At 39.0% G+C, this 15,904-nt stretch overlaps 1 long non-coding RNA gene across 1 annotated transcript in view; it reads right to left on the bottom strand.

Annotated features, from left to right (window-relative positions):
* The window catches only part of LOC309815238, a 1,174,291-nt gene that overhangs the window by 638,947 nt on the left and 519,440 nt on the right, over window positions 1-15,904 (bottom strand). The gene's annotated exons all lie outside the window — the stretch shown is intronic.

Here is a 15,904-nt window from a genome sequence, read left to right as displayed (position 1 = left end):
ACACTTAGGTTGCTTTCATATTTTGGCTATTGTAAATAATGCTGCTATGAACACTGGGGTGCATTAGTATTTCAAATTAGCGTTTTCATTTTTTTCAGTTATCTATCCAGCAGTGGAATTGTTGGATAATATGGCAGTTCTATTTTTAGATTTTTGAGTAATCGCCATACTGTTTTCCACAGTGGCTGCACCAATTTACATTTCTACTAACAGTGTACAAGAATTCCCTTTTCTCCACATACTCTCCAACATTTGTTATTTGTGGTCTTTTTGATGATAGCCATTCTGACAAGTGTGAGGTGATATCTCATTGTGGTTTTGATTTGCATTTCTATGGTAATTAATGACACTGAACATCTTTTCATGTGCCTATTGGCCATCTGCATGTCTTCTTTGGAAAAATGTCTATTCAGGTCTTCTGCCCATTTTTTAATCAGGTTGTTTGTTTTTTTCATGTTGAGTTATATGAGCTATTTATGTATTTTGATATTAACCCTTTATCAGTCTATCATTTGCAAATATTTTCTCCCATTCAGTAGGTTGTCTTTTCATTTTGTCAACGGTTTCCTTTGTCATGCAAAAGCTTTTAAGTTTAATTAGGTCCATTTGTTTATTTTTGTTTTTGTTTCCTTTGCCTTAGGAGACATATCCAAAAAAAAATACTGCTACAATTGTGCCAAAGAGTGTTCTGCCTATGTTTCCCTCTAGGAGTTGTATGGTTTCAGGTCTTACATTTAGGTCTTCAGTCCATTTTGAGTTTATTTTTGTATGTGGTGTTAAAAAATGTTCTGATTTCATTCTTTTACGTGTAGCTGTCCAGTTTTCCCAGCACTACTTATTGAAGAGACTGTCTTTTCTCCACTGCCTTGCCTCCTTTGTTGCAAATTGTGTGTGTGTGTAATTCAGATTTAGTAATTCAACCCTCTTTGGATTGCCCATGATAATGACAATCTAAAAACCAGTTTCCATGTATACTAGATCATTTCCCCAGTTCTGTGGAATTTTTTTTTTTTTTTTTTTGGCCGCACCCTGCAGCATGCAGAACTTCCCTGATTGGTGATTGAACGTCCTCTGCAGTGGAAGCGAGGAGTCTTAACCACTGAACCACCAGGGAAGCCTGGAATTCTTTAAAGAAAATGAAAAAGATAAATGGAACTTTGTGCTACAATTGTGTAATCTTTAGCTATTTAGGATTTTAATTGTTCACAAGGTATTAGAATTAGTTCTTTTGAAAGGCATCCTTTTGAATATTTCTACACTACTTATTCATTAGTAGATTATTCATTAACAGAGACCATGATCATAATCCAAGTAATATCTAGGAAAGCAAGGAGTTGGAAGGTCATATCACTGCTAAACTAAAACCCTTCAATATATATGTCAGTTTTGAATTTTAAAAATCTCAAAGAACATTCAAAAGAATCAATAAAATATAAAGTAATAGAATTTTGAAGCTGCAAGGAGCCTTACATTTCTCTCAGAAGAGGAAAAACATGAAAGCACTTACTAAACTGTAAAGAACCGTACAAATCTATAAAAATGTGTATTGTCCTCATCTATATAAAGCCCCTCATTTTACAAGTAATAGAATAGAGAGATTGCGTGATTTAAAAGATTCTTCAGAAGCTTTTGCAATGCTATCCAAAAATTATTGGAACTACCAACACCCACCCCTGGGCAACCATTAACTAATCCACAATTGCTGCTCAAGTTTCAGCAGTTTTTCTAACCATTCTCATTTAACTCACCAATTGCATTTATCACTAAACTAGCCCAGAGAATATAAGAATGTGCATGTAATAGACATTTTTCAAATTCCCCACAACTGCATATTTTTTCAAAAAGGAAATGAAAGAGAATACTTAAAGCGTACTCTATTTTTCTTAATCTGGTTGATAAATTTTTAGGTCCTAATATATATTTTATTTTATAACTGCTAACATTTATTTACTTAAACATATAGATCCAAAATTAACCCTCACCCTAAAAGTTATTAAGAGAATCTGGTCAAAGACAAAAAAGAAGGAAATTTTACCTTAAGAGCTCAACCAAAGATGATGTTTGAGTAGCGAACGAAAATGTTACATACTCCCTAGAGCAATAGTTTTCAAATGTATTTTTATTCACACATTTCTTTCTTCAAAAGAAGCTTTCAATAAAGCCAAGGAACTTCTCTGATTGAAATATAAGTGGGAAGTCCAGACAAAGCTCTTGAGGTCCCTGACAGGGGTTCCACTGAGAATAGTTTAAAAATTTATCCCAGAGGATAAATCCCAAACTCCCAAAACAGGCATTTTTGTCCCATTCTAACTTCCAATTTTATTTTCAACCCTGAGATTTAACAAACAAAGAGTGCTCTGAAATTAGGATACGAAAGCTAGTTTTTTCCAGTCTCTATGCAGGCAAATTAACATATTAGAAATGTAAAAATGCAATTGGGTGGCAACAAGGAGTGGTAGAAAGAGAATAATATTAGGGAAGTGATTCCATGTGACCTAGAATAAGTTTGTAAATTTCTGGACTTCAGGTGACTTATTTGTCAAACATAAGGATAGTATTACACTTTTATCAGAGGGCTAGACAAAATCATTTCTTAGTGTTTCTTCACACTCTAAAATAGATGACTCAATTCTGTAAATTATTTTTTGAATGACAGTTTCATGCTAAGGCACAAAATATATGACAAACAAGACATATAAAGTCCTTATATTCAGAGAGAGTAAAATGTAATGAAAGAGACATAAATGCTATTAGTTTGTCCTTTTTTCTAACAATTGATACTTGTTAATCCAACTTGTTAGGATTGCTCATTCTAGTGACAATCTAAAATCAGACTCTTACAATAGTACTATGCTATTTTCCCTACCTTATGGATATACATGGGAAAACCTGAATTTCCATATAGTATATGTTGGGCTTGGTGCTGTTTTTTTCTCTGACCCAGAGAACAACATCTGCCATGGAAGAACCAATGTGTCTATCGTCTTAGATATTCAAGTAGTCACAAAGTTACCCGTGCAGTGGGAACGGATCAATTTCGGGTACTGTAGTTGAGTCCCCCCAGGGAATAAGATGTTAAGCAGTCAAAGCAATATATAATCCACAGGTATGAGAAGGTAGCCAAATTGTGGGTGGGGGAGGTGGGGGGGCAGGAAAAGTTGGGCAAGAAGAGCCCTTCAAACCAGTAAAGACCCAAAAGTGAGAAAAGGCAGGAATTGAGGTTAAAAAAGAAAGAAGAGGCCAGGTTATTTAGACCTCTGTATACCTTATTAAAGACAGTGGAGAGGTAATGACAAGCATGGAAAGGTTTTAAGTGGGGACAATATTCAACCAGATTTGCCTTTTTAAAATATAGTTATGTATTTAGTGTAGAGAGTAGGAATGAAGAAGGTATTATAAGCGGTAAAACGCTAGCTAGGAGGCTACTGCAGTAATACAGGATTATGCAATGGCACTGGGGTTAGAGAAAAGAGGGAAGATTCAAAAGATATTTAAGAAGTAGTATCCAAAGGACTCACTCTTCAATTGGGGGAGGTGAGGGAGAAATTGAGGATGATGCAATTTGAGGTTTCCTGCTTGAGCCATTGGGTGAATGTTGTGCCATTTCCAAAGTTAGAGAGCACCAAGGGACTAATACTTTTAAAAATAATAGTAACTAATATTTATATAGTGTTTATTATGTAAAGGCACACATATTAACTCATTTATTCTCCTTAAGTCTATGAGATAACTGTTTTTCTTATTCCCTTTTATAGATGAGGGAACTGAGACACAGAAAGGCTGAGTGACCTGCCCAAGTCCCATACCAGGAAATGGACAAGTCTGGATTTGAACAATCTAGGAGTAGGAAGGAGTTGAAAATAATCTCAGTTTTAGTCATGCCGAGTTTGAATGATGTATGGAACATCCCAGTAGGTATTTGAACATGGAGGTTTGACGCTCAGAAGAGAGATTTGCAGGATTTGGAAGTAACTAAAATCATGGTAACGGAAAATACAGCTTCATGCAAAAAGACCGAGAATAGCCCATTTCAGTTGAATAAAAAATTAATAATAAGCATTTTGTAGAGCTTAATTAAAGTCATAAAGTTAAGCAAATAAAGCTTGAGCCCATGCATAAGCAGAAAATAAAAGCAAGGACTTTGAAATAAGAGTTCAACCCAGAATGGCTCAGGCATAAGACCTGGGGCAGTATCCCCATATGTCTATGGAATCAGATCTAAAGTCCATCCTCTCTGCAATACTGGACAGGATAAAGAGGACTAAAAGTCTTCATCAAACTGGTAGAGAGGAGAAATTAGAAGTTTATATCAAGTCCCAATATATCACAGTACTGAATATAAATGATAGCTTAGGTTCATTATGTACTATTTTCATTTACTCACAACCAATGCATTAAGTCACTACCAACTAATGGTTTTTCTGCCTCCCTAAAGTTCTAATTAAAGAAACTGTAATTTTGATAGGGAGACCATTGTAGACAAAATTCTTGTCCCAGAATGGAGAAATCCAGATTAGCAATACCCTTTACAGAATATTGCTTATTGCTTCTACAATGCCAGTTTTTATTTGTGTATTATATGCACTAATTAGCCTCATTCTGTGTACTTAATAAGTTTTCAATAATTGCTTAGTAACAGCAGAAGAACAGCTAGTAACCACTACTGCTGGGTTTAGCCAGTCAGAATGCTAAACATTTAATAGACTTGATTTGCAAAGACTGAAACCCTGTCAGCTCAAAAACAGAAAAATAATAAAAGGGTAGTGAGCAGAAAGAGGCAAACTAATCAGCTATATGTGCTTTCCTTTTTCCTATTTTTTTTTTTTTTTGTATCTGTAAAGTTGCTTAAAGTTGTCTCCTCCCAGAAGATGTCATTATAGATCAAGGTTAGGTAAGGAATCAAAAAGGTTAACATGAAGAGAAAATAAAGGGAAAGAAAACCTGGCTTTGCCATCTCTTCCACAAATCCTGTTGGTCTTTGTCTCCTGTACCCCTAGCTATTTTTTTTAAATTGGAGTATAGTTGCTTTACAATATTGTGTTAGTTTATACTGTACAGCAAAGTGAATCAGCTATACGTATATAATATATACACTCATTTTAGGATTTCCTTCTCATTTAGGTCACCACAGAGCACTGAGTATAGTCCCCTGTGCTATACAGTAGGTCCTCATTAGTTATCTACTTTATACATAGAATCAGTAGTGTATATACGTCAATCCCAATATCCCAATTCATTCCAAACACAGCCCCCACTTTCCCCCTTGATATCCATACGTTTGTTCTCTACATCTGTGTCTCTATTTCTGCTTTGTAAATAAGATCGTCTATACCAATGCTTTCAGATTGGACGCCCAGCTATTAAATGAATTGATCCTGGCATTTTTTTAACATCTTTATTGAAGTATAATTGCTTTACAATGGTATGTTAGTTTCTGTTTTATAACAAAGTGGATCAGTTACGCATATACATGTATCCCCATATCTCTGCCCTCTTGCATCTCCCTCCCTCCAACCATCCCAAACCCACTCCTCTAGGTGTTCACAAAGCACCGAGCTGATCTCCCTGTGCTATGCAGCTGCTTCCCACTAGCTATCTATTTTACGTTTGGTAGTGCATATATGTCCATGCCACTCTCTCACTTTGTCCCACCTTACACTTAGCCGTCCCCATATCCTCAAGTCCATTCTCTAGTAGGTCTGCGTATTTATTCCCATCTTGCCCCTAGGTTCTTCATGACTTTTTTTTTCTTAGATTCCACATATGTGTTAGCATACAGTATTTGTTTTTCTCTTTCTGACTTACTTCACTCTGTATGACAGACTCTAGGTCCATCCACCTCACTACAAATAACTCAATTTCGCTTCTTCTTATGGCTGAGTAATATTCCATTGTATATATGTGCCACATCTTCTTTATCCATTCATCTGTTGATGGACATTTAGGGTGCTTCCATGTCCTGGCTATTGTAAATAGAGCTGCAATGAACATTGTGATACATGACTCTTTTTGAATTATGGTTTTCTCAGGGTATATGCCCAGTAGTGGGATTCCTGGGTTGTATGGTAAAGGAACCTGCATACTGTTCTCCATAGTTGCTGTATCAATTTACATTCCCACCAACAATGCAAGAGGGTTCCCTTTTCTCCACACCCTCTCCAGCATTTATCGTTTCTAGATTTTTTGATGATGGCCATGCTGACCGGTGTGAGATGGTATCTCATTGTAGTTTTGATTTGCATTTCCCTACTGATTAATGATGTTGAGCGTTCTTTCATGTGTCTGTTGGCAATCTGTATATCTTCTTTGGAGAAATGTCTATTTAGGTCTTCTGCCCATTTTTGGATTGGGTTGTTTGTTTTTTTGATATTGAGCTGCATGAGTTGCTTGTAAATTTTGGAGATTAATCCTTTGTCAGTTGCTTCATTTGCAAATATTTTCTCCCATTCTGAGGGCTGTCTTTTTATCTTGTTTATGGTTTCCTTTGCTGTGCGAAAGCTTTTAAGTTTCATTAGGTCCCATTTGTTTACTTCTTTTCTAATTTCCATTTCTCTAGGAAGTGGGTCAAAAAGGATCTTGCTGTGATTTACATCACAGAGTGTTCTGCCTATGTTTTCCTCTAAGAGTTTTAGTGTCTGGCCTTACATTTAGGTCTTTAATCCATTTTGAGTTTATGGTTTCCTTTGCTGTGCAAAAGCTTTGAAGTCTCATTAGGTCCCATTTGTTTACTTTTTTTTAAAATTTCCATTTCTCTAGGAAGTGGGTCAAAAAGGATCTTGCTGTGATTTATGTCATAGAGTGTTCTGCCTATGTTTTCCTCTAAGAGTTTGATAGTGTCTGCCCTTGCATTTAGGTCTTTAATCCATTTTGAGTTTATTTTTGTGTATGGTGTTAGGGAGTATTCTAATTTCATTCTTTTACATGTAGCTGTCAAGTTTTCCCAGCACCACTTATTGAAGAGGCTGGCTTTTCTCCATTGTATATTCTTGCCTCCTTTATCAAAGATAAGGTGACCATATATGTGTGGGTTTATCTCTGGGCTTTCAATCCTGTTCCATTGATCTATATTTCTGTTTTTGTGCCAGTACCATATTGTCTTGACTACTGTAGCTTTGTAGTAGAGTCTGAAGTCAAGGAGCCTGATTTCACCAGCTCCGTTTTACTTTCTCAAGATTGCTTTGGCTATTCAGGGTCTTTTGTGTTTCCAAACAAATTGTGAAATTTTTTGTTCTACTTCTGTGAAAAATGCCAGTGGTGGTTTGATAGGGATTGCATTGAACCTGTAGATTGCTTTGGGTAATAGAGTCATTTTCACAATGTTGATTCTTCCAATCCAAGAACATGGTATATCTCTCCATCTGTTTGTGTCATCTTTAATTTCTTTCATCAGTGTCTTATAATTTTCTGCATACAGGTCTTTTGTCTCCTTAGGTAGGTTTATTCCTAGGTATTTTACTCTTCATGTTGCAATGGTAAATGGGAGTGTTTTTTAAATTTCACTCTCAGTTTTTTCATTACTAGTGTATAGGAATGCCAGAGATTTCTGTGCATTAATTTTGTATCCTGCTACTTTACCAAATTCATTGATTAGCTCTAGTAGTTTTCTAGTAGCATCTTTAGGATTCTCTATGTATAGTATCATGTCATCTGCAAACAGAGACAGTTTTACTTCTTCTTTTCCAATTTGGATTCCTTTTATTTCTTTTTCTTCTCTGAATGCTGTGGCTAAATCTTCCAAAACTATGTTGAATAACAGTGGTGAGAGTGGGCAACCTTGTCTTGTTCCTGATCTTAGTGGAAATGGTTTCAGTTTTTCACCATTGAGCATGATATTGGCTGTGGGACTGTCATATATGGCCTTTATTATGTTGAGGTAAGTTCCCTCTATGCCTACTTTCTACGGGGTTTTTATTATAAATGGGTGTTGAATTTTGGCAAAAGCTTTCTCTGCATCTATTGAGATGATCTTACGTTTTTTCTCCTTCAATTTGTTAATATGGTGTATCACATTGACTGATTTGGGTATACTGAAGAATACTTGCATTCCTGGGATAAACCCCACTTGATCATGATGTATGATCCTTTTAATGTGCTGTTGGATTCTGTTTGCCAGTATTCTGTTAAGGATTTTTGCATCTATGTTCATCAGTGATATTGGCCTGTAGTTTTCTTGTTTTGTGACATCTTTGTCTGGTTGTGGTATCAGGGTGATGGTGGCCTTGTAGAATGAGTTTGGGAGTGTCCCTCTCTCTGATATAACTTGGAAGAGTTTGAGAAGGATAGATGTTAGCTCTTCTCTAAATGTTTGAAAGAATTCGCCTCTGAAGCCATCTGGTCCTGGGCTTTTGTTTGTTGGAAGATTTTTAATCACAGTTTCAATTTCAGTGCTTGTGACTGGTCTTATGGCATTGTGGTAGGAAAAGATGCTTGATATGACTTCAATTTACTTAAATTTACCAAGGCTTGATTTGTGACCCAAGATATGATCTATCCTGGAGAATGTTCCATGAGCACTTGAGAAGAAAGTGTATTCTGTTGTTTTTGGATGGAATGTCCTATAAATATCAATTAAGTCCATCTTATTTAATATATCATTTAAAGCTTGCGTTTCCTTATTTATTTTCATTTTGGATGATCTGTCCATTGGTGAAAGTGGGGTGTTAAAGTCCCCTACTATGATTGTGTTACTGTTGATTTGCTTTATGTATTGACATGCTCCTATGTTGGGTGCATAAATATTTACAATTGTTATACCTTCTTCTTGGATTGATCCCTTGATCATTATGTAGTGTCCTTCTTTGTCTATTGTAATAGTCTTTGTTTTAAAGTCAATTTTGTCTGATATGAGAATTGCTACTCCAGCTTTCTTTTGATTTCCATTTGCATGGAATACCTTTTTCCTTCCCCTCACTTTCTGTTTGTATGTGTCCCTAGGTCTGAAGTGAGCCTCTTGCAGACAGCATATATACAGGTCTTACTTTTATATCCATTCAGCCAGTCTATATATTTTGGTTGGAGCATTTAATCCATTTACATTTAAGGTAATTATCGATATGTATTTTCCTATTACCATTTTCTTAATTGTTTTGGGTTTGTTATTGTAGGGCTTTTCCTTCTCTTGTGTTTCCTGACTAGAGAAGTTCCTTTAGCATTTGTTGTAAAGCTGGTTTGGTGCTGAACTCTCTCAGATTTTGCTTGTCTGTAAAGGTTTTAATTTCTCCATCAAACTGAATGAGATTCTTGCTAGGTACAGTAATCTTGCTTGTAGGTTTTTCCCCTTCATCACTTTAAATATGTCCGGCCACTCCTTTCTGGTTTGGAGAGTTTCTGCTGAAAGATCAGCTGTTAACCTTGTAGGGATTCCCTTGTATGTTACTTGTTGTTTTTCCCTTGCTGCTTTTAATGTTTTTTCTTTGTATTTAATTTTTGATAGTTTGATTAATACGTGTCTTGGCATGTTTCTCCTTGGATTTATCCTGTTTGGGACTCTGTGTGCTTCCTGGACTTGATTCATTATTTCCTTTCCCATATTAGGGAAGTTTTCAACTATAATCTCTTCTTCTCAGTCCCTTTTTCTCTTCTTCTTTTGGGAACCCTACAATTTGAATGTTGGTATGCTTAATGTTGTCCCAGAGGTCTCTGTGACTGTCCTCGATTATTTTCATTCTTTTTTCTTTATTCTGCTCTGCAGTAGTTATTTCCACTATTTTATCTTCCAGGTCACTTATCCATTCTTCTGCCTCAGTTATTCTGCTATTGATCCCTTCTAGAGAATTTTAAATTTCATTTATTGTGTTGTTCATCACTGTTTGTTTGCTCTTTAGTTCTTCTGGGTCCTTGTTACACATTTCTTGCATTTTCTCCATTCTATTTCCAAGATTTTGGATCATCTTTACTACCATTACTCTGAATTTTTTTTCAGGTACACTGCCTATTTCCTCGTCATTTATTTGGTCTGGTGGGTTTTTACCTTGCTCCTTCATCTGCTGTGTGTTTCTCTGTCTTCTCATTTTGCTTATCTTACTGTGTTTCGGGTCTCTTTTTCACAGGCTGCAGGTTCATAGTTCTCGTTGTTTTTGGTGTCTGCCCCCAGTGGCTAAGATTGGTTCATTGGGTTTTGCAGGCTTCCTGGTGGATGGGAGTAGTGCCTGTGTTCTGGTGGATGAGGCTGGATCTTGTCTTTCTGGTGGGCAGGTCCACATCTGGTGGTGTATTTTGGGGTTTCTGTGGCCTTATTATGATTCTAGGCAGCCTCTCTGCTAATGGTTGGGGTTGTGTTCCTGTCTTGCTAGTTGTTTGGCATAGGGTGTCCAGCACTGGAGCTTGCTGGTCATTGAGTGGAGCTGGGTCTTGGCGTTGAGATGGAGATCTCTGGGAGATTTTCACCATTTGATATTACATGGATCTGGGAGGTCTCTTGTGGCCCAATGTCCTGAACTTGGCTCTCCCAACTCAGAGGCACAGCTCTGATGCCTGGCTGGAGCACCAAGAGGCTATCATCCACATGGCTCAGAATAAAAGGGAGGAAAAAAAAGAAAGAAAGAAAGAAAGAAGATAAAATAAAATAAAGTTATTAAAATAAAAAATAATTATTAAAAAAATTTTTAAGTAATAAAAAGAAAAAAAAGAAAGAAGAGAGCAACCAAACCAAAAAGCAAATCCACCAGTGATAACAAGTGCTAAAAACTATATTGAAAAGAAAAAAAAACGGACAGACAGAACCCTAAAACAAATGGTAAAAGCAAAGCTATACAGATAAAATCACACACAGAAGCATACACATACACACTCACAGAAAAACAAAAAGGGCAAAAAGTATATATATTTTTGCCCCCGAAGTCCACCTCCTCAATTTGGGATGATTCCTTGTCTTTTCAGGTATTTCACAAATGCAGGGTACATGAAGTTGATTGTGGAGCTTTAATCCGCTGCTCCTGAGGCTGCTGGGAGAGATTTCTCTTTCTCTTCTTTGTTCGCACAGCTCCCGGGGCTCAGCTTTGGATTTGGCCCCGCCTCTGCGTGTAGGTCACCCGGAGGGCATCTGTTCTTCGCTCAGACAGGACTGTGTTAAAGGAGCAGCTGATTCGGGGGCTCTGGCTCACTCAGGCCGGGGGGAGGGAGAGGCACGGAGTGCGGAGTGAGCCTGCGGAGGCAGAGGCCGGCGTGACGTTGCACCAGCCTGATGCACGCCTTGTGTTCTCCCGGGGAAGTTGTCCCTGGATCACGGGACCCTGGCAGTGGTGGGCTGCACAGGCTCCCAGGAGGGTAGGTGTGGATAGTGACCTGTGCTCCCACACAGGCTTCTTGGTGGCGGCAGCAGTAGCCTTAGCATCTCATGCCCGTCTCTGGGGTCCCCGCTGACAGCCGCAGCTCACACCCGTCTCTGGAGCTCCTTTAAGCGGCGCTCTGAATCCCCTCTCCTCGCGCACCAGGAAACAGAGACAAGACAAAAACTCTTGCCTCTTCGGCAGGTCCAGACTTTTCGCCGGACTCCCTCCCAGATAGCCGTGGCGCACCAGCCCCCTTCAGGCTGTAATCACGCAGCCAACCCCAGTCCTCTCCCTGCGATCCGACCTCCGAAGCCCGAGCTTCAGCTCCCAGCCCCCGCCCGCCCCGGCAGGTGAGCAGACAAGCCTCTCGGGCTGGTGAGTGCTGGTCGGCACCGAGCCTCTGTGCGGGAATCTCTCCGCTTTGCACTCTATGCCCCTATTGCTGCGCTCTCCTCTATGGCTCCGAAGCTCCCCACCACCACCCCCGTCTCCGCCCACGAAGGGGTTTCTAGTGTGTGGAAACCTTTCCTCCTTCACAGCTCCCTCCCACTGGTGCAGGTCCCGTCCCTATACTTTTGTCTCTGTTTATTCTTTTTTCTTTTGCCCTACACAGGTACGTGGGGAGTTTCTTGCCTTTTGGGAGGTCTGAGGTCTTCTGCCAGCGTTCAGTGGGTGTTCTGTAGGAGTTGTTCCACATGTAGATGTATTTCTGATGTAATTGTGGGGAGGAAGGTGATCTCCACGTCTTACTCTTCTGCCATCTTGCAGCTCCTCCGATCCTGGCATTTTTGAGCACAGGCACTGCATGGCTGACACGCATTTACAGAAAGTGATGATTTTTCCACCCACACACCAGCAGAGCAGAGGAAAGCACACAGCATTCACTGAGTCTGTCTTTGCTTTCACTTACAGTATCTCAGGTGATCTTCCAATTAGTCCAGTAATCAACACATCTTTGCAGAGGGTCATATGGCAGACATGTGTTCTATACTAGGGATGCTGTCATGAACAGTAAGACATGCCCCCCTTGATTGTGTTCTGAGTTTTTCCCAGTTATTAGGTATGGATTGGGGAACTAGTCAAACTTAAATGTTTAACTCTTTAAACCCTGCCTTTCCACTATACCACCTTTCTTCCACCTTTCTTCTGCATTTCTACTCACTCTAGGTTACACAGACACAAAAGGCCTATATCCCTAAATAAGGATTAGAATCAAAGACAGAAATTAGAAATAATATTTTTATAGTAATTCTTGTTTGTCATTTAATGGTCTTGTGAGAAAGTAGAATTACTAAAAGGAGCCCCTTGCTGGTCACCATGGTGCAAGGAGCAATGGGTCAGGAGTTTTCCAAGATGGCCATAGAGAATCTATGAGGTGGGACAGAAGGCATGCCTCCTCTCAGCAGTAAGGGGCCTGGCACTGCTGAACCATGAAGAGAGATCCGTAACCTGTTTCTCTAAGTCTGCTGCACACTCCATAAGTCCAAAAGATGATCTAATGTTAAATTAGAAAATGAAAAAATTCTCCTTGCATTCCTCTTTTTTCCTTTGTTCACAAAGTGGCCATGGAAGGAGTAATTCAGCGATGAGTTTGCCACAAAGTGTTGTACCAGGTCAGTCCACACTTTGATAAAAATTACTATAATGTGACACAATCACAGTCCAAGTGAATGAAACTAGAAGACTGCTGAGTATAATTTGCTGAACAACTGCTTCAGAAAATCAAGGTGCTTCTTCATGAGGACAAAATCACTAGTGATCTTCCAATCTGACTAAAAAGTATATGAGGCTTACTCCTGTGAAAAGTACATTGTGAAGTTTCACGGAGGATGAGCCTCCATCCCTACTCTGGTTATGAAGTCAGGATCCTCATCCTGATTTCCATTTCCTTCCTTCAACTCACTTCATCCTCATAACTAGCCATGTGTGAGGGTTACTTTTCATGCTAAATGCTAGTAGACAATCAGTGCAGCATATAAGAATATGTTCCTTTACTACTTGCATGTTCTTGTGTTTATTATATAATATTATAAGTGTGTTAAATGTTTACTACTTTGCCAATCACAATTTTTATCTTTGTTATAAAATCCTTAAAGGAAAGCACTGCCTGCTGAGAAAGATATTTTTTATTTTCAAGGCAAATAGGCTTCCCTCAATGGCAAGATGGCACAATGGATATTAATCTCTCAGTTATCAAATTAGGCCTTTTCCTTTGGAAAGAAACCATCTACCAGAAGTAGTATCCTCTAATACTCCTCAGCTTGAAGTAAATGTCCTCTCAACTGTGAGTTTTCTTTGCATAGAGAAAGTGACAGGGCCGAACAGAAATGGGCAAAGCAGAGATTATTTTAAAAAGTATAAGAATAGCTTCCTTGGCCCAAAAATGCTTTATCATGGAAGGCAACCATTTTACTTAAGCATGGTCCCATTTCAAAATGCAGGCCAGGTGAAAGGCTTGGACAACAAGGAGTCTCTGTGACAGCACTGTGCCCACAAAAAGGAGCAGGACCTTCTCCAAGGTGCTGAATTCAAGCAATAGAAGAAAAACCTCACCCCATCGTTCCTCTTGAGACATAGTCTATTCTTATGTTGACGGACTGACAACATAAGTCAACTATGCTGACTGTCGAAAAGAGGGTTTTCTGCTTCTGGATTGGTGTTTGGACTGAACACAAAGCAAGCTAGAGAAATTCCTAAAGAACTCCGCCACCAGAACTTCCACAAGCAATCAGACCCAGCTGCCTTATCCCTTCCTGAATCCAGGAAAAGTAGCATGTGATGCTTTAGCCACAGACCACCAAGTGTCTGATTGTTCTCGACTGGTTCAGAGCCCATCTACAAAGGATCTATTGGTATGTCCTTAAGAACCATCTGAACTAAGGCTGTACTTTATAGCCCCTTCCAATTATAAAATAAACTACCCCACAAATGACTGAGTTAAAAATTGCATCAGAATGTCTTAAAAGTTACTTTACTACAAGGCCCATTAGATGAAATAAAGATTCATGCCTGGGGCTTCCCTGGTGGCGCAGTGGTTGAGAGTCCACCTGCCAGTGCAAGGGACACGGGTTCATGCACCACTCTGGGAAGATCCCACATGCCGTGGAGTGGCTGGGCCCGTGAGCCATGGCCGCTGAGCCTGCGTGTCCAGAGCCTGTGCTCCACAACGGGAGAGGCCACAACAGTGAGAGGCCCACGTATCGCAAAAAAAAAAAAAAAAAAAAAAAAGATTCATGCCTGGATTGTCCTTTAATAAAGTTTAATTATTTCTTCATATTTATGAGAACCACAGTTAAGAGTGAGAACTTAACAGCTCTGGAGTTTTAACAAACTACTGCTCAATTCCTGAGGAAAATGAGGACCTCAGAGTCCTTTCCACAGTCTCAGAGTGAATTATGAATTGTCTGACCTACACTAGTATAGACTTCAACTGAAAAAATAAAATTAAAAGGCAGGAGAACTTGGGAATAAATCAGCCATCCTCTGAGGACACAGGACAGAGATGAAAACTTGCTGACTTCCTTGAGTTCTCCCAGTGTGACAACTAGGACAAGGAAGCTAAAAAGAACAGAGGCTATAGGAGGTAATAAAAATGTCAGCTCTGAATTTTAGGCTGTCACACTGCAAAGCAAAACTAAGATTTGAGAGTGATCTGGTGTGATTTTTGTCATCCCAAAGGTTCTGAGTTGCCAGACAAGCCCTAAAGAGCAATTGGTTTTAACCAGTGGTGTGTATCAGAGTCACCTTTGGATATCTTTTTTAAAAGCTATTTCCTGACCCTATATCACTGAAGGGTCAGTGGGTCTGAAGTGGAACCGGGGTAATTTTTCAGAGCACCTTAGAGGACTTGGAGGCACTCCACTGATTAAGAACCATTGTTATAGAGGCTGATTTCCAGGAGAACATTGCTTCTCAAACTTTAATGTTCTTGTAAATCATCCCACTACCACCCCTAAATCCCAAGATCTTATTAAAATAAAGATTCTGTTTCAGTGGGTCTGGAATGGAGCTGAGTTTCTACATTTATCACAAGCTTCCCAGTGATGTCCATGTTGCTGGTGTGGGGACCCCACTCTCTGTTGCCAGTCAACAAGCTTTATATCCCAACTTCAGGTGAATGGCCATGGGGTGGATGTGGGCAGCCTGGTGCTTGTTCCTGTGCAGTTTGCATCAGCCACTGAAAAATCACTTATTAAAATTAAAATTCCAGGGCCTCTCCCCCAAACACACCTAATCAGAGCCAGTTAAACAAGCTCCCTGGGTAATGCTTTTACACACATTAAAATTTGAGAACCTCTAAAAGTTAGAGAATGGATAATTTAAAAAATTACAAGTCCCATAATCATTGAATAATGAATTATATCTTTAAACTCATTATTAATTTAACATATTTTGAGCCTTCTCTATTTTCTAGTTAAAATTGTGAGAGGTAGGACTTTGAAAACAATATAGTCACTTTGATACATAACTTTAAACATATATATATATGTATGTCTCTGTGTGTGTGTGTATATATATGACAAACAAAATCTCAAATATATCATTAAGCTTGCTTATCTCTACACTGGCTATGCTATCACCCAGGAAACTGTCCCCAGAATTATTATACTTTGGGATCACTTATAAGCTACTCT

This window comes from Mesoplodon mirus, assembly GCF_964341445.2.
Source record: "Mesoplodon mirus genome assembly, chromosome: 14".
Lineage (NCBI taxonomy): Eukaryota > Metazoa > Chordata > Mammalia > Artiodactyla > Ziphiidae > Mesoplodon > Mesoplodon mirus.
This window is presented reverse-complemented; position numbering and strand designations above follow the sequence as displayed.